At 45.6% G+C, this 27,058-nt stretch overlaps 1 long non-coding RNA gene across 1 annotated transcript in view; it reads right to left on the reverse strand.

Annotated features, from left to right (window-relative positions):
* Positions 1-3,875: 3,875 nt before the first annotated feature.
* LOC135505600 (uncharacterized) overlaps positions 3,876-27,058 on the reverse strand; it is a 38,214-nt gene continuing 15,031 nt past the window's right edge. The window contains exon 3 of the long non-coding RNA XR_010450299.1: positions 3,876-3,932. This is a non-coding gene — a long non-coding RNA (uncharacterized LOC135505600). The remainder of the gene's footprint in view (positions 3,933-27,058) is intronic.

Here is a 27,058-nt window from a genome sequence, read left to right on the forward strand (position 1 = left end):
GCTGCAGAGCACAGAAACATCTGGACCTCCTACACAGACACTCAGACAGAGAGAGGGAGGGACAGAGAGAGAGAGAAAGAGAGAGAGAGAGAGCAAGAGAGAGAGTGAGGGACAGAGAGAGAGAGAGAGAGAGAGGGGGGGGGGGACAGACACACAGAGAGAGAGAGAGAGAGAGAGAGAGAGAGAGAGAGAGAGAGAGGGAGGGACAGACACACACAGAGAGAGAGAGAGAGAGAGAGAGAGAGAGAGGGAGAGACACAGAGAGAGAGAGAGAGAGAGAGAGAGAGAGAGAGGGAGGGACAGAGAGAGAGAGAGAGAGAGAGAGAGAGAGAGGGAGGACAGAGAGAGAGAGAGAGAGAGAGAGAAGGAGAGTGAGTGAGTGAGTGAGTGAGTGAGTGAGTGAGTGAGTGAGTGAGTGAGTGAGTGAGTGAGTGAGCAAGATGCACTAAGATACATAATGCCATTAAATTTAAATGTAATACAAAAGCCTTATTTGGGGAATTATTTTACACACACACACACACACACGTGTGCTTGACCTCACTGCCAGTGGTCCGAAAAACACGGTGCAGCTGGATCCAGATGAGCAATGACGGAAAATGTGATTTTGTCTGGTCTTCTCTATCTTTGTATTCATGTTGTGAAGATACAAGATGGGTTTCAAAGGGCGTAGACAAGCAATGCACGGCATGGCCTCCTCCTGTGTCGCAGCGCCACGCCATTAACTGCATTACATTGCTGCTGAAACTGAAAGAAAGTCCAAGAAAGTGACTGTTGCTGTTGGTTGTGAAGACGTTCAGGAAGTGGCTATTTTGAAATGAGCAAAATACAGAGTTGAACGGATCGTTGGGCGGCACACACAGACAGCAAAAAAAAACACAGAGACACACAAACACACACACACACACACACACACACACACACACACACACACACACACACACACACACACACACACACACACACACACACACACACACACACACACACACACACACACACACACACACACACACACACACACACATTCTCGTCTGATGTGCTTCAATCAGCTTGTGGTTTCACTTCCCCTCCCACCACAGACGACACCTATGAGTAACAAAAGTCAAGTTCCAGACATCTAATCACACAACTCGAAAGCCTACGTTCTGAGCCCACACTCGGTGCAACGTCAAGCTTTCAGCCATTTCTATGGTAACCTTGTAAAGGATTCTCAGGATTTAACACTGTGACGAAACACTCAAGTAAAGCCTTACTGCTACACATACATACAGTGGGGCAAAAAAGTATTTAGTCGGCCACCAATTGTGCAAGTTCTCCCACTTAAAAAGATGAGAGAGGCCTGTAATTTTCATCATAGGTACACTTCAACTATGACAGACAAAATTAGAAAAAAAAATCCAGAAAATCACATTGTAGGATTTTTAATGATTTTATTTGCAAATTATGGTCTCACAGACCTGTAACTTCTTCTTTAAGAGGCTCCTCTGTCCTCCACTCGTTACCTGTATTAATGGCACCTGTTTGAACTTGTTATCAGTATAAAAGACACCTGTCCACAACCTCAAACAGTCACACTCCAAACTCCACTATGGCCAAGACCAAAGAGCTGAGAGAGAGAGAGAGAGAGAGAGAGAGAGAGAGAGAGAGAGAGAGAGAGAGAGAGAGAGAGAGAGAGAGAGAGAGAGAGAGAGAGAGAGAGGGGAGAGAGAGAGAGAGAGAGGGAGAGAGAGGAGAGAGAGAGAGAGGGGGAGAGAGAGAGAGGGGGAGAGGGGGAGAGGGAGAGAGAGAGAGAGAGAGAGGGAGAGAGAAAGAGAGAGAGAGAGAGAGGGGGGGAGGGAGAGAGAGAGAGAGAGAGGGGGGAGAGAGAGAGAGAAAGAAAGAAAGAGTGAAATGAACTCATACAGACAGACGAAAGGAAAGGAGAAGAGGGAAAGCTGATTACATAAGGATTTGGGCCAATGTGGTAACGACCAGTCTGGCATATGAACAGTCGCAGAGAGCGCGCACTTAATCTCTCCTTCCGCACATAACCACTGCGACAATTACTACAGCAGTTGATACCTACTGTAACTTCACCCCCCACTAACTCCCCACCCCAAACCACCAATCATTCTGTCATAGAGGACACCTGCTATTTCAGGAATTCCTCGTAAGAGCATTGTAGTTAAATAGCACCTAATGAGTGGTGTTGCTAAGACGTTTCCAGGAAGTGGATAGGATTCACCCTGGTGAGTACCCAGAGGAAGAGGAAGGAGCGTGGTTGACCCCTGGCTGAACTGAGGAGAGGCCTTCTACACTCACAAACAAACCTTTATAAAGCTAGTAGTTATCCTGTACCTACATGTATGGGCCTGTATATACACTTTGTATAAGTATCTCTTGAGTACAGTCCACATACGGCAGCAAGCGAGCTGCCAAAATGAGTGTTTGAAGGGCATCATATGTGGACCACCTCCAAACTAAAGTAACATTGATATCCCTTTTTGTGTTTGACCACGCACCTATTTAAACTGTGGTCAGGCATGCTAAGAGGAGCAACTGAGTCGGTCTGAAGCTTTCAAAACAGTGACCTTGAAATGTGATTAAGTTCTGAGTTTACAGGTTTCTTGTTGGTTCGGCAGATGGTTTACAGAAGTATATTTAAGCTGTTGAGGACCTAAACAGAAAGAAAGAGAGAGAGAGAGAGAGAGAAAGAGAAAGAGGAAGAGAAAGAGAGAGCAACAGGGATAGACTCACTGGATAAAATCCTACATACTAGCTAATACAGAACACACATAGCATAACCAATAGCCAGGGTAACATGAAACTAGATTGGGTGTTTCTGTAGGCGCAGGAGAATGAACTTGGTATAAATGGAGTAATTTAATAAATGCTCACAAACTCCAAAAACCAACATGTACAAAATAAAGAAAGTGGGTACAAAACCCGTCGCAAACCAGAACATACAACACACCAGAACATACAACACACCATAACATACAACACACCATAACATACAACACACCATAACATACAACACACCAGAACATACAACACACCATAACATACAACACACCAGAACATACAACACACCATAACATACAACACACCAGAACATACAACACACCAGAACATACAACACACCAGAACATACAACACACCAGAACATACAACACACCAGAACATACAACACACCAGAACATACAACACACCAGAACATACAACACACCATAACATACAACACACCAGAACATACAACACACCATAACATACAACACACCAGAACATACAACACACCAGAACATACAACACACCAGAACATACAACACACCAGAACATACAACACACCAGAACATACAACACACATAACATACAACACACCATAACATACAACACACCATAACATACAACACACCAGAACATACAACACACCAGAACATACAACACACCATAACATACAACACACCAGAACATACAACACACCAGAACATACAACACACCAGAACATACAACACACCAGAACATACAAATCAAATCAAATCAAATCAAATTTATTTATATAGCCCTTCGTACATCAGCTGATATCTCAAAGTGCTGTACAGAAACCCAGCCTAAAACCCCAAACAGCAAGCAATGCAGGTGTAGAAGCACGGTGGCTAGGAAAAACTCCTAGAAAAGCCAAAACCTAGGAAGAAACCTAGAGAGGAACCAGGCATGTGGGGTGGCCAGTCCTCTTCTGGCTGTGCCGGGTAGAGATTATAACAGAACATGGCCAAGATGTTCAAATGTTCATAAATGACCAGCATGGTCGAATAATAATAAGGCAGAACAGTTGAAACTGGAGCAGCAGCACGGCCAGGTGACTGGGGACAGCAAGGAATCATGATAGTCCTGCATGGTCCTAGGGCCGCGGTTCAGTTGAAACTGGAGCAGCAGCACGGCCAGGTGGACTGGGGACAGCAAGGAGTCATCATGTCATACAACACACCAGAACATACAACACACCAGAACATACAACACACCAGAACATACAACACACCAGAACATACAACACACCAGAACATACAACACACCATAACATACAACACACCAGAACATACAACACACCATAACATACAACACACCAGAACATACAACACACCAGAACATACAACACACCAGAACATACAACACACCAGAACATACAACACACCAGAACATACAACACACCATAACATACAACACACCATAACATACAACACACCATAACATACAACACACCAGAACATACAACACACCAGAACATACAGCACACCAGAACATACAACGATCAATCACCGACTAGGACATGAGGGGAAACAGAGGGTTAAACACACAACATGTTGTAATTGATGTGAATGGAACCAGAAGTGACGGAAAATGAAATATGGATCAGTGATGGCTAGAAGATCGGTGACGTCGACCGCCGAACACCGCTCGAACACGGAGAGGGGCCGACTTCGGCGGAAGTCGTGACCGTTTCTTTGATCAGCATCATGCTGAATGCTCATTTCACTGAAAACAGTTGCAAACATTTTAGTCCAAGCTCAACGGTCATTAGCGTGCTAGCATTAGCCTTTTAAGCCGAGCGAGTGAAGTGCTGACCTGCTCAAACCTTCACATGTTGGGGAGGAGAGAGAGAAACAGAGAGACCACCATATGAAATGCGAAAAACAAGCCAGGAGCAGAGGGCTGAAGAGCACAGTGCCAAACAGTAAAACATCTCTCATCTTCAAGTGCCTAATATGGTGCTGGCAAAGAAGTACGTATTACATTTTTTGAACATTTTGGACATTTTGGACATTGTAAAATATATTCATAGATAGGATGTTTAGCGCTCATGAAGAAACAATATACTTTCATTCTTATGTTACTCTACGCTCTATTGAGGAATGATTTAGGACTTCTCCAATATTTGTCCCAGCGGGCCTCAGAAGCTTAGGACTTCTCCAATATTTGTCCCAGCAGGCCTCAGAAGCTTGGGACTTCTCCAATATTTGTCCCAGCGGGCCTCAGAAGCTTGGGACTTCTCCAATATTTGTCCCAGCAGGCCTCAGAAGCTTCTTGCGATATGACCTTAGACTAAGAGAATGTGCCCATTGAACACTCAGGATTAGTGCCAACAGTCCTCAACAACACACACACACACACACACACACACACACACACACACACACACACACACACACACACACACACACACACACACACACACACACACACACACACAGTCTTAAAGAGGCTTAGGGATTATAGATTGGCCTGTACAGTACAGAGAGTCATGTGACACGCACATTCAAAACAAACACACACACACACACACACAACATGGACTACAGGGTGAACAGTGTATACCAGAGTTTAGTTGTGCCAACAGGTGTGTGTGTATACATGGTATTGTAAAAACACGCACATAAGGTATAGTGCCTGTGAGTCTGTACAGTAGTAGTTTTATGCTGCATGTGTGTGTGTATGTGTTGGCAATTGCGGGTTTATCTGTAAAAGTGCACATACAATACATGCTTAAGTGTGTGTGAGCATATGTGTTACGAGTAGCGCTCAGAAGTGTGTGTGTGTGTGTGTGTGTGTGTGTGTGTGTGTGTGTGTGTGTGTGTGTGTGTGTGTGTGTGTGTGTGTGTGTGTGTGTGTGTGTGTGTGTGTTTGTGTGTGTGTGTGTTTGTGTGTGTGTGTGTGTGTGTGTGTGTGTGTGTGTGTGTGTGTGAGCATGTGTGCGTGGACAGGCTTATTTCTGCACTGTAGGGGGCAGCCCATTAGGGCCTGGATTTGAGTAAGCAGATAAGGCAAGGTGAGTGAGGTTGTGAGCGAGTAATGTGTGTGTGTGTGTGTGTGTGTGTGTACACTGTGGCCAGGTCTTCAGACAGCACAACTTTACACTCATTTCCATGGATCAGAGATGAGTGAGGAAGTGGATCCTTTTAAAAGAACAGGCTGACCGTGACACGTGTAGAGAAAACAATGGGGAAAACACACTGTTGTCCAAGAACAACCTCTCCCTCAACGTGAGCAAGACAAAGGAGCTGATCGTAGACTACAGGAAAAGGAGGGCCGAACACGCCCCCATTAACATCGACGGGGCTGTAGGGGAAAGGGGCGAAAGTTTCCACATCACGAAACATGGTCCAAACACACCAAGGCAGTCGTGAAGAGGGCACACCAAATCCTATTCCCCCTCAGGAGACTGAAAAGATTTGGCATGTGGGTCCTCAGATCCTCAAAAAGTATTACAGCTGCACCATTGAGAGCATCCTGACCGGTTGCATCACCGCCTGGTATGGCAACTGCTCGGCTTCCAACCGTAAGGTGCTACAGAGGGTAGTGCGACGATCAGTACATCACTGGGGCCAAGCTTGCTTCCATTCAGGACCTCTACCCTAAGCAGTGTCAGAGGGAGGCCCAAATTATTGTCAAGGACTCCAGTCACCTGAGTCATAGACTGTCTCTGCTACTGCACGGCAAGCGGTACTGGAGCACCAAGTCTAGGTCCAAAAGGCTCCTTAACAGCTTCTACCCCCAAGCCACAACTGCTGAACAATTAATCAAATGGCCACGCGGACTTGTTACATTGACAACCCCACCACCCCTTTGTTTTTACACTGCTGCTACTCGCTGTTTATTATCTATGCATAGTCACTTTAGCCCTACCTACATGTACCTCGACTAACCTGTACCCCCTCACATTGACTCAGTACCGGTTCCCCCTGTTTATAGCCTTGTTATTGTTATTGTATTGTGTTACTTTTTATTACATTTTTTACATTAGTTTATGTAGTAAATATTTTCTTAACTCTATTTCTTGAACTGCATTGTGGGTTAAGGGCTTGTAAGTAAGAATTTCACGGTAAGGTGCATGTGACAAATGACATTTGATTTGATTTGATCCTCCATCCTGCTACACTCACAAATGAATGTGGGGGTGGTTTGTTAATTGAGTCACAGTGTGTGTGTGTGTGTGTGTGTGTGTGTGTGTGTGTGTGTGTGTGTGTGTGTGTGTGTGTGTGTGTGTGTGTGTGTGTGTGTGTGTGTGTGTGTGTGTGTGTGTGTGTGTGCGCTTGTGCATGGAGGATGAAACGGACAAAATCCTAGGACTCTAGGTTGCCACGGCAACGGCACAACACAGTAAAGGGCTGTCATGCCTCCATGGTGACCACTCTGAGGGGGTCACCTTAATGAACAAAGAGCTGACCCCCTCCATCTTCAGTCCACTCCCCCTCCTTCACCCTCCTTCTGTCCTTCTGCCTCTATGTTCCAGGGTTACATAACAGCCTAGCAAACAGAGCAGTGGCAGTACTGCCTCACAGTTCACATCACCATCACTATCTAACCCCTGGGTGGTAGATTACACACCATCACCCATCACTATCTAACCCCTGGGTGGTAGAATACACATCACCCATCACTATCTAACCCCTGGGTGGTAGATTACACACCATCACTATCTAACCCCTGGGTGGTAGAATACACACCATCACCCATCACTATCTAACCCCTGGGTGGTAGATTACACACCATCACTATCTAACCCCTGGGTGGTAGAATACACACCATCACCCATCACTATCTAACCCCTGGGTGGTAGAATACACACCATCACTATCTAACCCCTGGGTGGTAGAATACACACCATCACCCATCACTATCTAACCCCTGGGTGGTAGATTATACACCATCACCCATCACTATCTAACCCCTGGGTGGTAGAATACACATCACCCATCACTATCTAACCCCTGAGTGGTAGAATACACACCATCACCCATCACTATCTAACCCCTGGGTGGTAGATTACACACCATCACTATCTAACCCCTGGGTGGTAGAATACACACCATCACCCATCACTATCTAACCCCTGGGTGGTAGAATACACACCACCCATCACTATCTAACCCCTGGGTGGTAGAATACACACCATCACTATCTAACCCCTGGGTGGTAGATTACACACCATCACTATCTAACCCCTGGGTGGTAGAATACACACCATCACCCATCACTATCTAACCCCTGGGTGGTAGAATACACACCACCCATCACTATCTAACCCCTGGGTGGTAGAATACACATCACCCACCACTATCTAACTCCTGGGTGGTAGAATACACATCACCCATCACTATCTAACCCCTGGGTGGTAGAATACACATCACCCATCACTATCTAACCCCTGGGTGGTAGAATACACATCACCCATCACTATCTAACCCCTGGGTGGTAGAATACACATCACCCATCACTATCTAACCCCTGGGTGGTAGAATACACACCATCACTATCTAACTCCTGGGTGGTAGAATACACACCATCACCCATCACTATCTAACTCCTGGGTGGTAGAATACACATCACCCATCACTATCTAACTCCTGGGTGGTAGAATACACACCATCACCCATCACTATCTATCTCCTGGGTGGTAGAATACACACCAAACCACCATAACAGTGAAACCTAATACACTGTAGCTCTCATATATAGCTAGAGTAAGGAATAGATGGTATTCAGGAATGAGGGTTGATCATGACACCCACACACACACACGCACGCACGCACGCACGCACACACACACCTCAGCCTGTAGGGATTAACTAGCTCATCTTGAGGCAGTAAATCACGTCTATACAACGTCGGCCATGTCACGTCTAGCATTCCAAGGACGAGTGTCACCCAGACCTTGACAAAACCACCCTCAAGGAAACCAAATGTTGTCTGGGAAGAACCAAGGGAGGTTTCAGCTTCTGTGTCTTTGTGTAGCCTTGAGGCAGACAACTGGACCATTACAGGGAGAAACCTGTCACTATTCCCAATACAACATCATAAATGAGTCATGAAGGACTATGGAAAAAGCAAGGCAAAATAGCTGCCGTTCGACTCTGTTGTTTATCAGCCTTGGCCTGTTTATCTATGCTAGGGGTCACCACCTTAAGCTACAAAAAGACAAAGACTGAGTTATGAATTTATACCACGGAGTAACTGAATGCACCTTTCTGATTCGCGGACTGTGTTCTAAGAGTGCATTTATTTCACATAACCGGACAGTTGGGAAAACGGTTGTAGTTCCATCTGAAGTCCAACAGAAATCACCATTCTAAATCACTGCACCAAACAAACACAAGGCACAGAAAAACTAAAGCAATAACCACACAAGACAACAGTGGATACATTATAGATGGTCCGACTAGGGAGAAACTTAGCCAGCATGGATTTGTTTTTGCAGAGCTCTTCTTATTTTTTCTTTTTCTTTTTGCAGAATCTGATGACTTGCTGGTTTAAATGATGAACATTACTTTCTCCAGGAATCTGTTTGTCGCAGTCAACATGAGTGGAGAAAAATACTAGTGCTGTCAAATACTCCCACATCTTCCTCGTTTGACCAGCGGTTGGTAGATGGAACATGTTACAGCTATTGCTAGCTATTTCAGCAGATTGAAAGGATACAACCAAAACAAGATGACAATACAAGCCTTACTAAAATATCAAGTGTTTCATGCTGCAAACAAATTGCCCTTCAGGCACAATACAGATTTATTGAATTTAAACTAGGGATCAAATCTCCATTAGGTCAGGTACGGCTAACACCAAATGCTACCCCGAACTGTCTTGGGCAGTAAAGGGTAGCTCAGTAATGGAAAAATTGAGAGAATCAACACTGAAGCTGCCCCTCTTCTCCCAGAGCTAAGTAGGCCATCATTTAACTTCCACTCCCCATTGTGAGAGCTGGCTTTTTAATCGTGCTGCGCTCTCCATGCTAATGAGCAGAAATCCAATCACAACAAACAAAATTGGGTTGTAGTGCATGGAATGCTAATGTTTAGTGGTTGCAGCACCAACAACAACAGCACATTGAATTGATAGAGGATTATCTTGCGAGGTAATATACCCCAGAATGCCAGCTTGAGCCCTGATTGGGGTTGTTGTCTCTGTTAGAGACGAGGGGTTGTTGTCTGTGTAGAGGCTAGGGGTTGTTGTCTGTGTAGACTAGGGGTTCTTGTCTGTGTAGAGGCTAGTGGTTGTTGTCTGTGTAGAGACTAGGGGTTGTTGTCTGTGTAGACTAGGGGTTGTTGTCTGTGTAGACTAGGGGTTGTTGTCTGTGTAGAGGCTAGTGGTTGTTGTCTGTGTAGAGACTAGGGGTTGTTGTCTGTGTAGACTTGGGGTTGTTGTCTGTGTAGAGGCTAGTGGTTGTTGTCTGTGTAGAGGCTAGGGGTTGTTGTCTGTGTAGAGGCTAGGGGTTGTCTATATAGAGACCAGTGGTTGTTGTCTGAGTAGAGACTAGGGATTGCTGTCTGTGTAGACTAGGGGTTGTTGCCTATGTAGAGACTAGGGGTTGTTGTCTGTATTGGGGCTAGGGGTTGTTGTCTGTATAGTATAGAGGGTAAGGGTTGTTGCCTATGTAGAGGTATAGGGGTTGTCTATATAGAGACCAGCGGTTGTTGTCTGAGTAGAGACTAGGGATTGCTGTCTGTGTAGACTAGGGGTTTTTGCCTATGTAGAGACTAGGGGTTGTTGTCTGTATAGAGACTAGGGGTTGTTGTCTGTATAGTGGCTAGGAGTTGCTGTCTGTATAGAGGCTAGGGGTTGTTGCCTATGTAAAGCCTAGGGGTTGTTGTCCGTATAGAGACTAGGGATTGTTGTCTGTATAGAGACCAGCAGTTGTTGTCTGAGTAGAGGCTAGGGATTGCTGTCTGTATTGTGGCTAGGGGTTGTTGTCTGTATAGAGGCTAGGGATTGTTGTCTGTGTAGAGACTAGGGGTTGTTTTCTGTGTAGAGGCTAGGAGTTGTTGTCTGTGTAGAGGCTAGGAGTTGTTGTCTGTGTAGAGACTAGGGGTTGTTGTCTGAATAGAGACTAGGGGTGGTTGTCTATATAGATACTAGGGGTTGTTGTCTTTAGAGATGCTAGGGGTTGTTGTCTGTATAGAGGCTAGGGGTTGTTGTCTGTGTAGAGACTAGGGGTTGTTGTCTGTGTAGTGTCTTGGGGTTGTTGTCTGTGTAGAGACTAGTGGTTGTTGTCTGTATAGAGACTAGGGGTCATTGTCTGTATAGAGGCTAGAGGCTGTTGTCTGTGTAGAGTCTAGGAGTTGTCAGTATAGAGGCTAGGGGTTGTTGTCTGTATAGAGACTGGTGGTTGTTGTCTGTGTAGAGGCTAGGGGCTGTTGTCTATGTAGGGGTTTGACATACCGTACCAGTCAAAATTTTGGACACACCTACTAATTCAAGGGTTTTTCTTTTCTACATTGTAGAATAATAGTGAGGACATCAAAACTACGAAATAACACATGGAATAATCTTGTAACTACAAAAGTGTTAAACAAATCAAAATATATTCTATATTTGAGATTCTTCAAAGTAGCCACCCTCTGCCTTGATGACAGCTTTGCAGGCATTCTCTCAACCATCTTCATGATGTAGTCACCTGGAATGCATCTCAATTAACAGGTATGCATTGTTAAAAGTTAATTTGTGGAATTTCTTTCCTTCTTAATGCGTTTGAGCCAATCAGTTGTGTTGTGATAAGGTAGGGGTGGTATACAGAAGATAGCCCTATTTGGTAAAAGACCATGTCCATATTATGGCAAGAACAGCTCAAATAAGTATAGAGAAATGACAGTCCATCATTACTTTAACACATGAAGGGCTGTCAATGCGGAAAATTTCAATAACTTCAAAGTTTCTTCAAGTGCAGTCGCAAAAACCATCAAGTGCTATGATGAAACTGGCTCTCATGAGGATCGCCACAGGAATGGAAGACCCAGAGTTACCTTTGCTGCAGAGGAGACATTCTTTAGAGTTAACTGCACCTCAGATTGCAGCCCAAATAAAAGACACATCTCAACATCAACTGTTCAGAGGAGACTGAGTGAATCAGGCCTTCATGGTTGAATTGCTGTAAAGAAACCACTACTAAAAGGACACCAATAAGAGATAAGAGGATTGCTTGAGCCAAGAAACACAAGCAATGGATATTAGACCGGTGGAAATCACACAAAAAAATAGTCACATACACATGGTTAGCAGATGTTAATGCGAGTGTAGCGAAATGCTTGTGCTTCTAGTTCCGACAATGCCGTAATAACCAACGAGTAATCTAACTTAACAATTTCACAACAACTACCTTATACACACAAGTGTGAAGGGAGGAAGAATATGTACACTGCTCAAAAAATAAAGGGAACACTTAAACAACACAATGTAACTCCAAGTCAATCACACTTCTGTGAAATCAAACTGTCCACTTAGGAAGCAACACTGATTGACAATAAATGTCACATGCTGTTGTGCAAATGGAATAGACAACAGATGGAAATTATAGGCATTTAGCAAGACACCCCCAATAAAGGAATGGTTCTGCAGGTGGTGACCACAGACCACTTCTCAATTCCTATGCTTCCTGGCTGATGGTTTGGTCACTTTTGAATGCTGGAGGTGCTTTCACTCTAGTGGTTGCATGAGATGGAGTCTACAACCCACACAAGTGGCTCAGGTAGTGCAGCTCATCCAGGATGGCACATCAATGCGAGCTGTGGCAAAAAGGTTTGCTGTGTCTGTCAGCGTCGTGTCCAGAGCATGGAGGCGCTACCAGGAGACAGGCCAGTACATCAGGAGATGTGGAGGAGGCCGTAGGAGGGCAACAACCCAGCAGCAGGACCGCTACCTCCGCCTTTGTGCAAGGAGGAGCAGGATGAGCACTGCCAGAGCCCTGCAAAATGACTTCCAGCAGGCCACAAATGTGCACGTGTCTGCTCAAACGGTCAGAAACAGACTCCATGAGTGTGGTATGAGGGCCCGACATCCACAGGTGGGGGTTGTGCTTACAGCCCAACACCGTGCAGGACGTTTGGCATTTGCCAGAGAACACCAAGATTGGCAAATTCGCCACTTGCGCCCTGTGCTCTTCACAGATGAAAGCAGGTTCACACTGAGCACAAGACAGACGTGACAGAGTCTGGAGACGCCGTGGAGAACGTTCTGCTGCCTGCAACATCCTCCAGCATGAATGGTGGGTCAGTCATGGTGTGGGGTGGCATTTCTTTGGGGGCCGCACAGCCCTCCATGTGCTCGCCAGAGGTAGCCTGACTGCCATTAGGTACCGAGATGAGATCCTCAGACCCCTTGTGAGACCATATGCTGGTGCGGTTGGCCCTGGGTTCCTCCTAATGCAAGACAATGCTAGACCTCATGTGGTTGGAGTGTGTCAGCAGTTCCTGCAAGAGGAAGGCATTGATGCAATGGACTGGCCCGCCCGTTTCCCAGACCTGAATCCAATTGAGCACATCTGGGACATCATGTCTCGCTCCATCCACCAACGCCACGTTGCACCACAGACTGTCCAGGAGTTGGCGGATGCTTTAGTCCAGGTCTGGGAGGAGATCCCTCAGGAGACCATCCGCCACCTCATCATGAGCATGCCCAGGCATTGTAGGGAGGTCATACAGGCACGTGGAGGCCACACACACTACTGAGCCTCATTTTGACTTGTTTTAAGGACATTACATCAAAGTTGGATCAGCCTATAGTGTGGTTTTCCACTTTAATTTTGAGTGTGACTCCAAATCCAGACCTCCATGGGTTGATACATTTTATTTCCATTGATCATTTTTGTGTGATTTTGTTGTCAGCACATTCAACTATGTAAAGAAAAAAGTATTTAATAAGAATATTTCATTCATTCAGATCTAGGATGTGTTATTTTAGTGTTCCCTTTATTTTTTTGAGCAGTGTACATAAAGATATATGAATGAGTGATGGTACAGAACGGCATAGGCAAGATGCAGTATACGGTATCGAGTACAGTATATACATATGAGATGAGTAATGTAGGGTATGTAATCATTATATTAAGTGGCATTGTTTAAAGTGGCTAGTGAGACATTTTTTACATCAATTTTTCCATTATTGAAAGTGGCTGGAGTTGAGGCAGTATGTTGGCAGCAGCCACTCAATGTTAGTGGTGGCTATTTAACAGTCTGATGGCCTTGAGATAGAAGCTGTTTTCAGTCTCTCGGCCCCTGCTTTGATGCACCAGTACTGACCTTGCCTTCTGGATGATAGCGGGGTGAACAGGCAGTGGCTCGGGTGGTTGTTGTCCTTGATGATCTTTATGGCCTTCCTGTGACATCGGGTGGTGTAGGTGTCCTGGAGGGCAGGTAGTTTGCCCCCCGGTGGTGCGTTGTGCAGACCTCACTACCCTCTGGAGAGCCTTACAGTTGTGGGAGGAGCAGTTGCCGTACCAGGCGGTGATACAGCTCGACAGGATCCTCTCGATTGTGCATCTGTAAAAGTTTGTGAGTGCTTTTGGTGACAAGCCCAATTTCTTCAGCCTCCTGAGGTTGAAGAGGTGCTGCTGCGCCTTCTTCACAACGCTGTCTGTGTGGGTGGACCAATTCAGTTTGTCCGTGATGTGTACGCCGAGGAACTTAAAACTTACTACCCTCTCCACTACTGTCCCGTCGATGTGGGACCACACTCCTTTGGTCTGACACCACGCTCCTTTGGTCTGATGAGTCCAAATTTCAGATTTTTGGGTCCTACTGCTATGTCTTTGTGAGACGCAGAGTAGGTGAATGGATGATCTCCGCATGTGTTGTTCCCACTGTGAAGCATGGAGGAGGAGGTGTGATGGTGTGAGGGTGCTTTGCTGGTGACAATGTCAGTGACTTATTTAGAATTCAAGGCATACTTAACCAGCATGGTTACCACAGCCTTCTTACCACTTTTACCACAGTACTTTAAAGTACCGCTTAATTGTTGTGGTATCTGTACTTTACTATTAACATTTTTGACTACTTTTACCTTTTACTACCCTACATTCTTACAAACAATCATGTACATTTTACTCCCTGAAACCCAAAAGTGCATTTTGAATAGTTAGTGGGCCAGGAAAATGGTCCAATTCAAGCACTTATCAAGAGAACATCCCTGATCATCCCTACTGCCTCTGATCAGGTGGATTCACTAAACACACACTAAGTGTTGGAGTGTGCCCCTGGCTATCCATAAATACATTTTAAAAAACAAGAAATTGGTACCATCTGGTTTGGTTAATATAAGGAATTTTAAACAATTTACACTTTTACTTTTGATACTTAAGTATATTTAAGCAATTACATTTACTTTGGATACTTCAGTATACTGAACAAAAATATAAACACAATGTGCAACAATTTCAAAGATTTGACTGAGTTACAGTTCATAGAAGGAAAACAGTCAACTGAAATAATTGATGTAGGCCCTAATCTATGGATTTCACATGATAGGCATGAGCTCACCCATAGTTGGGCATGGGAGGGCATAGGCCCACCCACTTGGGAGCCAGGCCCAGCTAATCAGAATGAGTTTTTCCCCACAAAGGGGCTTTATTACAGACAGAAATACTCCTCAGCATCCCAACTCTCCTCAGACAATCCGGCAGATGAAGAAACCAGATGAGGAGGTCCTGGCCTGGCGTGGTTACACATGGTCTGCAGTTGTGAGGCCGGTTGGTCGTACTGCCAGAGTCTCTAAAACTACGTTGGAGACGGCTTATGATAGAGAAATGAACGTTAGATTCTCTGGCAACAGCTCTGCCAATTGCCCGCTCCCTCCGTGGCATTGTTTTGTGTGACATAGCTGCACATTTCACAGTGGCCTTTTAATGTCCCCTGCACAAGGTGAACCTGTGTAATGATCATGCTGTTTAATCAGCTTCTCAATATATCACACCTGTCAGGTGGATGGATTATCTTGGCAAAGGACAAATGCTCCCTAATAGGGATGTAAACAAATTTGTGTACAACATTTTAGAGAAATAATATTTTTGTGCGTAAGTAACATTTCTGGGATCTTTTATTTCAGCTCATGAAACATGGGACCAACACTTTACATGTTGCATTTATATTTTTGTTCAGTGTAGATTTAAAACCGTATACTTTCAGACTTTTACTCAAGTTGTACTTTACTGGGTGACTTTCACTTTGAATGAATATGCAGTGATATGCTAGCGATGTGTAACAGGAGACCAGGGATAATACGAAGGGCAACGTCAGGCCCACAGAGATGTCCAGAGCTCCGATGCAGAGGAATGCAGTGCAAAGGGGGAAAATGGTAAACATGGTCAACAATAAACAAACATGGACAACAATAAACAAACATGGTCAACAATAAACAAACATGGTCAACAATAAACAAACATGGTCAACAATAAACAAACATGGTCAACAATAAACAAACATGGTCAACAATAAACAAACATGGTAAACAATAAACAAACATGGTCAACAATAAACAAACATGGTAAACAATAAACAAACATGGTAAACAATAAACAAACATGGTAAACAATAAACAATGCTGAATTATAAACAAACAAAAACTTATCTGAAATGTAGGAAATAAAATATTGACAATGAAATGTTTTCCATTTTGTACCATCCTGACTAGTGGCATGATGGGATATGTGTCTCCTGCTATACTAGTGGCTCAATAATCAATCATATCAATTTACCCAGTTCACCTCCATTATTCCATAAAGGCTCTATTTCAATCCCACTAAAAGCAAACCTAGAGGCACAATGACATGGGTAGACAAGAGATTGGACAAGGGGAGGGCCTTCATTGCATTGTGGTAGTAGTATCATTGTGTGCAGCAAAGTCTATACAGTATTCTGTAGAAAAATACTGTAGGTCCCATTTTAACTGGTAGGTCCCATGTTAACTGGTAAAACAATTGAATCGGTCTTTTTTAAAATTAGATCTATCTTCATGATCGGTGTGTAATTGTTTATTTCCTGACATCTTCAGGAGACTACCTCAACTACACATCTTTAGCTAGACACACACACACACACACACACACACACACACACACACACACACACACACACACACACACACACACACACACACACACACACACACACACACACACACACACACACACACACACACACACACACACACACACACACACACACACACACTCCCCTTCAGCTTCACAACTGAAATAATAAGGACACTGTCCGTTATCCCGTCACCCCCTCCTTAATCTTTCCCTTCCAGGACGGCGGCGTAAGATCGTCGCAGGTGAAACCTGTCATGGTGACTTACACAGCGGGAGCACGGGGCAAAGACGATGGTGATCGACACGCTCCTTCGAGCGTGTCGCCACGACAGCCGGGAGGAAGTAGAACGTTTATATTTAATCCGTCTCCTGGCATCCTGTCGCTGGCTTGTTCGTCTTAACGTCTAATCTCATTTGGACTCACTGATGAGGGAGAGATGTCTCAAAGGCGGTAGAGCTGCCCTAAGTATGTTAGCTAGCTAGCTTGCTCTGATGGGAATAGTAATGTCATTAGCCTTGATGTTGAAACTTTGGGTATAGTTGCCCCTTATATGCACACACCTAGGATCAGCCTCCCCATCCCAAATAGAAACCAAAACCATTCAGGAGAGAAATAAAAAAGTGACTTTAGATCAGTATTCAATGCAACCTTTAACCCACTCCATCTCTGTGGGAGTGGTATAGCCTCTTCTAAGGTATGTGTCTCGATGGTACATGAGGTAGTGTACTTCGTGGCAAAATTAGCAAGGCATTGGTCTTAGCAAGGCATTGGTCTTAGCAAGGCATTGGTCTTAGCAAGGCATTGGCCTTAGCAAGGCATTGGTCTTAGCAAGGCATTGGTCTTAGCAATGCATTGGTCTTAGCAAAGCATTGACATTAGCAAGGCATTGGCATTAGCAAGGCATTGGTCTTAGCAAGGCATTGGCCTTAGCAAGGCATTGGTCTTAGCAAGGCATTGGTCTTAGCAAGGCATTGGTCTTAGCAAGGCATTGGTCTTAGCAAAGCATTGGTCTTAGCAAGGCATTGGCATTAGCAAGGCATTGGCATTAGCAAGGCATTGGCCTTAGCAAGGCATTGGTCTTAGCAAGGCATTGGCCTTAGCAAGGCATTGGTCTTAGCAAGGCATTGGTCTTAGCAAGGCATTGGTCTTAGCAAGGCATTGGTCTTAGCAATGCATTGGCCTTAGCAAGGCATTGGTCTTAGCAAGGCATTGGTCTTAGCAAGGCATTGGTCTTAGCAAGGCATTGGTCTTAGCAAGGCATTGGCCTTAGCAAGGCATTGGTCTTAGCAAAGCATTGGCCTTAGCAAGGCATTGGTCTTAGCAAGGCATTGGTCTTAGCAAGGCATTGGTCTTAGCAAGGCATTAGTCTTAGCAAAGCATTGGCCTTAGCAAGGCATTGGTCTTAGCAAAGCATTGGCCTTAGCAAGGCATTGGTCTTAGCAAGGCATTGGTCTTAGCAAGGCATTGGTCTTAGCAAGGCATTGGTCTTAGCAAGGCATTGGCCTTAGCAAGGCATTGGTCTTAGCAAAGCATTGGCCTTAGCAAGGCATTGGCCTTAGCAAGGCATTGGTCTTAGCAAGGCATTGGCATTAGCAAGGCATTGGTCTTAGCAAGGCATTGGCCTTAGCAGGCATTGGTCTTAGCAAGGCATTGGTCTTAGCAAGGCATTAGTCTTAGCAAAGCATTGGCCTTAGCAAGGCATTGGTCTTAGCAAGGCATTGGTCTTAGCAAGGCATTAGTCTTAGCAAAGCATTGGCCTTAGCAAGGCATTGGTCTTAGCAAAGCATTGGTCTTAGCAAGGCATTGGTCTTAGCAAGGCATTGGTCTTAGCAAGGCATTGGCCTTAGCAGGGCATTGGTCTTAGCAAGGCATTGGTCTTAGCAAGGCATTGGTCTTAGCAAGGCATTGGTCTTAGCAAGGCATTGGCCTTAGCAAGGCATTGGCCTTAGCAAGGCATTGGTCTTAGCAAGGCATTGGTCTTAGCAAGGCATTGGTCTTAGCAAGGCATTGGCCTTAGCAAGGCATTGGTCTTAGCAAAGCATTGGCCTTAGCAAGGCATTGGTCTTAGCAAAGCATTGGCCTTAGCAAGGCATTGGCCTTAGCAAGGCATTGGTCTTAGCAGGGCATTGGCCTTAGCAGGGCATTGGTCTTAGCAAGGCATTGGTCTTAGTAAGGCATTGGTCTTAGCAAGGCATTGGCCTTAGCAAGGAATTGGCCTTAGCAAGGAATTGGCCTTAGCAAGGCATTGGCCTTAGCAAGGCATTGGCCTTAGCAAGGCATTGGTCTTAGCAAGGCATTGGCCTTAGCAAGGCATTGGTCTTAGCAAGGTATTGGTCTTAGCAAGGCATTGGTCTTAGCAAGGCATTGGCCTTAGCAAGGCATTGGCCTTAGCAAGGCATTGGTCTTAGCAAGGCATTGGCCTTAGCAAGGCATTGGTCTTAGCAAAGCATTGGCTTTAGCAAGGCATTGGTCTTAGCAATGCATTGGTCTTAGCAAGGCATTGGTCTTAGCAAATCATTGGCCTTAGCAAGGCATTGGCCTTAGCAAGGCATTGGTCTTAGCAAGGCATTGGTCTTAGCAAGGCATTGGTCTTAGCAAGGCATTGGTCTTAGCAAAGCATTGGTCTTATCAAAGCATTGGCCTTAGCAAGGCATTGGTCTTAGCAATGCATTGGTCTTAGCAAGGCATTGGTGGTAACTTTACCTCAATGTGTTCCTCCAGGGGTTCCGGTCAATAATTATGAAACCTTGAATGGTAGTGACAACTGAGCAGTAATGGTAGTGGTTCGTCGTTGCCTTATCAACAGGCCCGTCCATTGACAAATAAGATGGCTGGCTAGCGTCGTGAATGCAGGCATGACCACCGGCAGCCGGTCTCCTGGCAACAAAGCCTGGGAGAAGACTGGCAATGCCAGGACTCTCTGGGCTGCCAAACTCTGCCTCTCAAAACTCTAAGAACGGGATACACGCTAGGAAAAAACACACCAAAAAAGGTTGCTTAACTACCACCTACGAATAGAGAATAGCGAAAATGGAACGGTTCACAACAAAACCCTCTCCTACAAGTACGCCTGTGCTGTGCACACATAGAAACATTTATAAACGCAGGCAAAATCAATCAGAGACAGTGTCCTTCACTCCAAGGTAGTGGTCTTTCCTAATTCCTTGCCTTTCTCCTCTGCAAAGTGCTCCGACCACAAGTCCACGTTGCTCCGACCACAAGTCCACGTTGCTACGACCACAAGTCCACGTTGCTCCGACCACAAGTCCACGTTGCTCCGACCACAAGTCCACGTTGCTCCGACCACAAGTCCACGTTGCTCCGACCACAAGTCCACGTTGCTACGACCACAAGTCCACGTTGCTCCGACCACAAGTCCACGTTGCTCCGACCACAAGTCCACGTTGCTCCGACCACAAGTCCACGTTGCTCCGACCACAAGTCCACGTTGCTCCGACCACAAGTCCACGTTGCTCCGTCCACAAGTCCACGTTGCTACGACCACAAGTCCACGTTGCTACGACCACAAGTCCACGTTGCTACGACCACAAGTCCACGTTGCTACGACCACAAGTCCACGTTGCTCCGACCACAAGTCCACGTTGCTCCGACCACAAGTCCACGTTGCTCCGACCACAAGTCCACGCTCCGACCACAAGTCCACGTTGCTACGACCATGAGAGGAGGATGAAGTCCACGTTGCTCCGACCACAAGTCCACGTTGCTCCGACCACAAGTCCACGTTGCTCCGACCACAAGTCCACGTTGCTCCGACCACAAGTCCACGTTGCTCCGACCACAAGTCCACGTTGCTCCGACCACAAGTCCACGTTGCTCCGACCACAAGTCCACGTTGCTCCGACCACAAGTCCACGTTTTAAAATGCAGCATCTTTCTTTACTCTAAGTATAGTTGTCAGTACGTGGTGTTGTGAGTGAATACAACATACGATCACCCATACAGTGTCTAGTTGTCAGTACGTGGTGTTGTGAGCAAATACAACACATGATCACCTATACAGTGTCTAGTTGTCAGTACGTGGTGTTGTGAGTGAATACAACACAAGATCACCTATACAGTGTCTAGTTGTCAGTACGTGGTGTTGTGAGTGAATACAACACAAGATCACCCATACAGTGTCTAGTTGTCAGTACGTGGTGTTGTGAGTGAATACAACATACGATCACCCATACAGTGTCTAGTTGTCAGTACGTGGTGTTGTGAGCGAATACAACATATGATCACCCATACAGTGTCTAGTTGTCAGTACGTGGTGTTGTGAGCGAATACAACATATGATCACCCATACAGTGTCTAGTTGTCAGTACGTGGTGTTGTGAGCGAATACAACATATGATCACCCATACAGTGTCTAGTTGTCAGTACGTGGTGTTGTGAGAGGAATACAACATATGATCACCCATACAGTGTCTAGTTGTCAGTACGTGGTGTTGTGAGCGAATACAACATATGATCACCCATACAGTGTCTAGTTGTCAGTACGTGGTGTTGTGAGTGAATACAAATATGAGGATACATGCAGTATCCGTATATGAGGTGATGATGACGAGGACCCCAGGCTGTGAACATGGATAAACAACCTATCGGAAGAGGGAAGAGGGGAGAGGTAGAGGCTGAGAGGAAGCTGATTGGAGAGTTGGTACTGTAGGCTGAGATAGCATGTGAGTGTGCATCTCACTCCCCTCCCTCCATTTCGCCCCTGCTCTTCATGAATAAATTAGAGTTGCTGTGCTGTGTGAAGCAGACCTGGTTTGAGGTCTATCTGCACTGCAACAACGTAGAGTTAGTTTAGTCCCCTGTGCTGAAAGGATGTGGCTTCAGATAGCAATATAGCTTTAGCCACTGTGCTAAATGAATGTGTTGCGCTACAGGAATGTAGCATTAGCCATTGTGTTGAATTGGATTGTGTTTGTAGCCTTGAATCTGCTATGTTTATTATAGTTTTGGTCATAGGGAATGTGGAGGCATCAGGGGGCTCAATGTAGCATTGAACAGACAATACTGTGCTATACTGTGGTAAAATGGTTCACTTGGGCCAAGTATTGTAAAAGAAGAGATGGAATGAAGGGGGATGCATGTGTCATGGTGACAATAGAGCAGGAGGAAAGCAAGAGAAAACAAAGAGAGCAAACAGGGAGGTTGGAAGAGGAAATGCAGGAGAGGAGGATGAGAGGAGGCAGGAACATAGTGGATGAGAGGAGGATGAGAGGAGGTGGGAACACAGTGGATGAGAGGAGGATGAGAGGAGGCAAGGAACACAGTGGCTGAGAGGAGGATGAGAGGAGGTGGGAACACATTGGATGAGAGGAGGATGAGAGGAGGCAGGAATACAGTGGATGAGAGGAGGATGAGAGGAGGCAGGAACACAGTGGATGAGAGGAGGCAGGAACACAGTGGATGAGAGGAGGATGAGAGGAGGCAGGAACACAGTGGATGAGAGGAGGCAGGAACCCAGTGGATGAGAGGAGGATGAGAGGAGGCAGGAACACAGTGGATGAGAGGAGGATGAGAGGAGGCAGGAACACAGTGGATGAGAGGAGGATGAGAGGAGGCAGGAACACAGTGGAGCGTAACGGGGGCAAAGAGAGCGAGCGGGATGGGCTGAGGAAGAAAAATGCAGAGGGAAGAAGAGAGAGTGCAGGAGAGAGCGAGAGATAGAGAGCAAAAGAGAGACAGAGACAGAGACAGAGAGAGAGAGGGGGGGGATTAAAGGGGAATAACTGCAAATTTAGAAAATGTGTCTATGTTTCTAAACCCTTCTGACTTGTTGGGCTGTCTGTCAGTGAGCACCTCTCTCACTCATGAAGAGCGAGCCAGAGCTACTTCACAGGCCCAAAGACACATTTCTGTTGAATGCATTCAGTTGTGCAACTGACTAGGTATCCCCTTTCCCTTCCCTTTCTGATTGGACTTCACATATATTCTATCTAGCGCTGCAGTGAGACTGTATAACCCTGTGACGTAGCTTTCACCCTACTCCCCTTTAAATTCTTAAAAGTCTAAGCCGTTTGAGGGGGGGGCTCTATGCTGATATATGGAATTGTTTTAAGAAGTTCGTACCATGGATCATTTATCTATTTGATTTTTTAATTTTAGTAACATATGTCAAGGTCTCTTACTTTGTCAAATCTTTACTAACGACATTCCACTGACTGAGTGAAGCCAGTGTGTCTATGTCTGCAGATGACTCAACACTAAACACGTCAGCTACTACAGTGACTGAAATGACTGCAACACTCAACAAAGAGCTGCAGTTTGTTTCAGAATATGTGGCAAGGAATATGTTTGTCCTAAATATATTTTTTTTAAAAACTAAAAGCCTTGTATTTGGGACAAATCATTCACTAAACCCTAAATCTCATCTAAATCTTGTAAAGAATAATGTGGTAATTGAGCAAGTTGAGGAGACTAAACTGGAGTAATCCCGGATTGTAAACTGTCATGGTCAAAATGCGTTGCACTTGGACTACTGTTCAGTCGTGTGTTCAGGTGCCACAAAGAGAGACTTATGAAAATTGTAATTGGCGCAGAACTGTGCAGCACGGCTTGCCCTTGGATGTATTCAGAGAGCTAACAATGCCTGTCAATCTCTCCTAGCTCAAAGCCGGAGGAGAGATTGACTTCATCACTACTTGCTGAATGCACCGAGCTGTCTGTAGAGATTTCTGGTTCCAACCGCTGTGTCTTTGTGAGAGGCATAGTAGGTGAATGGATGATTTCCGCATGTGTGGTTCCCACCATGAAGCATGGAGGAGGAGGTGTGATGGTGTGGGGTACTTTGCTGGTGACACTGTCAGTGATTTATTCACTTAACCAGCATAGCTACCACAGTATTCTGCAGCGATATGCCATACCATCTGGTTTGCTCTTAGTGGGACTATCACAGGACAATGACCCAACACCCCTCTTTGGCTGTGTAAGGGCTATTTGACCAAGAAGGAGAGTAATGGAGTGCTGCATCAGATGATCTGGCCTCCACAATCAACCACCCTCAACCCAATTGAGATGGTTTGGGATGAGTTGGACCGCAGAGTGAAGGAAAAGCCACCAACAAGTGCTCAGCATATGTGGGAACTCCTTTAAAATTGCTGGAAAAGCATTCCAGGTGAAACTGGTTGAGAGAATGCCAAGCGTGTGCAAAGCTGTCATCAAGGCAAAGCGTGGCTACTTTGAGGGATTTAAGATCTAAAATATATTTTGATTTGTTTAACACTTTTTTGGTTACAACATGATTAACACTATGTAACACTATATGTGTTATTTCATAGTTTTGATGTCTTCACTATTATTCTACAATGTAGAAAATTGTAAAAAATAAAGAATAACCCTTGAATGAGTAGGTGGGTCCAAACTTTTGACTGGTACTGTGTATACTGTACTGTATACTGTACGGTACTGTATATATATATATATATATATATGGAAGGGTGACATAGGCGGATGTGGTTAAGACATCTCTAGCTTAGAGGTTAGGGTTAAGTTTAGGAGTTAGGTTAAAGAGTTAATTAAGGTTGGGGTTAAGGGAAGGGTTAGCTATAATGGTTAGGGTTAGAGGAAGGGTTAGCTAACATGCTAAGTATTTGCAAAGTAGCTCAAAAGTAGATGAAAGATTGATAATTAGCTTAAATGCTAAAGTTGTCCGTGATGAGATTCAAACTCGCAACCTTTAGATTGCTGGACATTCACGTTATACGTCCATCCATCCACCACGACAAACTACCCTACTTTCATTTTTGCCTTACGTAACCATCTGTCTTATGTAACCATACCAGAAGTAACATACCATACTGATGTGATTGTCCCAGATTTACTATGTTACTTCTAGTCTATGAGTCCAGGCTGAATTGTAAGAGGACAGTAACTGCAACACTGTCTGTCAGAGAGCACAAGCACAAATGGGCCAGGCAACGTGTCTGAGTGACGGGTACATTATCTACTCATAACATGTGTTCTGTGTTCCGTTCAATGCAGATGCTCAAGGTAAGCCTGACATCCATCTTGGGGTACTGTCCGATTCAAGGGTTCTGTGAAGAGCTTACGTTTTCATATCGATTTCATATCGAGGTTATCAGATTCCACGTGGAAGTTGCCACTCTGGATGCTGGGTTAGTTTAAAATGTTATGTATTTGTTTAGTATGTGCTTATATTGGTCATTGTGCTGTCTCTAGGAGATCATTCCCTGTAAAACTGTGCTTGATAGGAGCATCTGGTAATCAATAACTCAAAACTACAGTAAGTAGAGGTTAGAGCCGTTATAGCTGACCTGTTCAGTAATTCAAATATGAAAAGACATTGTTGGCAATGTCCACCAGACACACACCTCTCCGCCAATACTACCACTGGCTAGTACCCAGCCTGCTGATCCACTCCCACATGCTGACACTGCCCGCTAGACTCGCCCGCTAGACTGCCCTTGGTGGGAAATGTCCATTCAATGTGTATGGTGCTGACATTTAATCGGTGCAACCCAGACTGTGTCTGTGTGTGTGTGCGTGCGTGCGTGCGTGTGTGTGTGTGTACGTTCCGTACATAGAGGAAAGGACAGAGGAAGGATGAGGGCATCAGGGAGAGAGGAAAGGACAGAGGAAGGATGAGAGCGTCATGGAGAGAGGAGAGGACAGAGGAAGGATGAGAGCGTCAGGGAGAGAGGAGAGGACAGAGGAAGGATGAGAGCGTCAGGGAGAGAGGAGAGGACAGAGGAAGGATGAGAGCATCAGGGAAAGAGGAGAGGACAGAGGAAGGATGAGAGCGTCAGGGAGAGAGGAGAGGACAGAGGAAGGATGAGAGCGTCAGGGAGAGAGGAGAGGACAGAGGAAGGATGAGAGCGTCAGGGAGAGAGGAGAGGACAGAGGAAGGATGAGAGCGTCAGGGAGAGAGGAGAAAAAAGCTGGGCACAGTCCCAAACACACACACACACATACAGGCCTGACCAGGTGCACTCTGGGAGATTGCAGCACTGCAGCAGTAACTGCAGTGGTTGACCCCTCCTCCTTCTCCTCATCCATCCAATAGCTCCTCCCCCTATCCTCTCGCCTCCATTCTCCATTCGCTTCCTGCCTCCTCTATCCATCCGACTCGAGTATGGCCCGACTAGATTTGTGAAGATGTTGCACGGGTCAGAGAGTGCAAGGCTGGGCGGAAAAGGAGCCGAGCTGGGAGGTGGGGTGGGGAAGGTGGACATATTTTTCCCAGAGCACAGCCTTATCTGTGCACTAATAATCATTCATACTGTACGGCTAGGCCTGGGGGCACACGGGGTCTGTGGCAAAACTGCCTAATCTGATCCAATACTGTAGAAGACATCTGTGTCCTCTAGCACTACAACGAGAATTATGTAACAGGCAAGGCCACAGAATGAGAGAGAAAGAGAGAGGGAGAAAGAGAGAGGGAGAAAGAGAGAGTGAGAAAGAGAGAGGGAGAAAGAGAGAGGGAAATGTAAAGGGATAGAAAGAAAAAGTGGGAAAAGATGGAGAGAGATGGAACTACAGAGGGAGAGAGATGGAACTACAGAGGGAGAGAGATGGAACTACAGAGGGAGAGAGATGGAACTACAGAGGGAGAGAGATGGAACTACAGAGGGAGAGAGATGGAACTACAGAGGGAGAGAGATGGAACTATGGAGGGAGAAAGATGGACTACAGAGGGAGAGAGATGGAACTACAGAGGGAGAGAGATGGAACTACGGAGGGAGAGAGATGGAACTACAGAGGGAGAGAGATGGAACTACGGAGGGAGAGAGATGGAACTACAGAGGGAGAGAGATGGAACTACGGAGAGAGAAAGATGGACTACAGAGGGAGAGAGATGGAACTACAGAGGGAGAGAGATGGAACTACAGAGGGAGAGAGATGGAACTACGGAGGGAGAGAGATGGAACTACAGAGGGAGAGAGATGGAACTACGGAGAGAGAAAGATGGACTACAGAGGGAGAGAGATGGAACTACAGAGGGAGAGAGATGGAACTACAGAGGGAGAGAGATGGAACTACAGAGGGAGAGAGATGGAACTACGGAGGGAGAGAGATGGAACTACAGAGGGAGAGAGATGGAACTACGGAGAGAGAAAGATGGACTACAGAGAGAGATGGAACTACAGAGGGAGAGAGATGGAACTACAGAGGGAGAGAGATGGAACTACAGAGGGAGAGAGATGGAACTACAGCAGGAGAGAGATGTAACTACAGAGGGAGAGAGATGGAACTAC

Source organism: Oncorhynchus masou, chromosome 19, assembly GCF_036934945.1.
Source record: "Oncorhynchus masou masou isolate Uvic2021 chromosome 19, UVic_Omas_1.1, whole genome shotgun sequence".
Taxonomy (NCBI): Eukaryota; Metazoa; Chordata; class Actinopteri; order Salmoniformes; family Salmonidae; genus Oncorhynchus; species Oncorhynchus masou.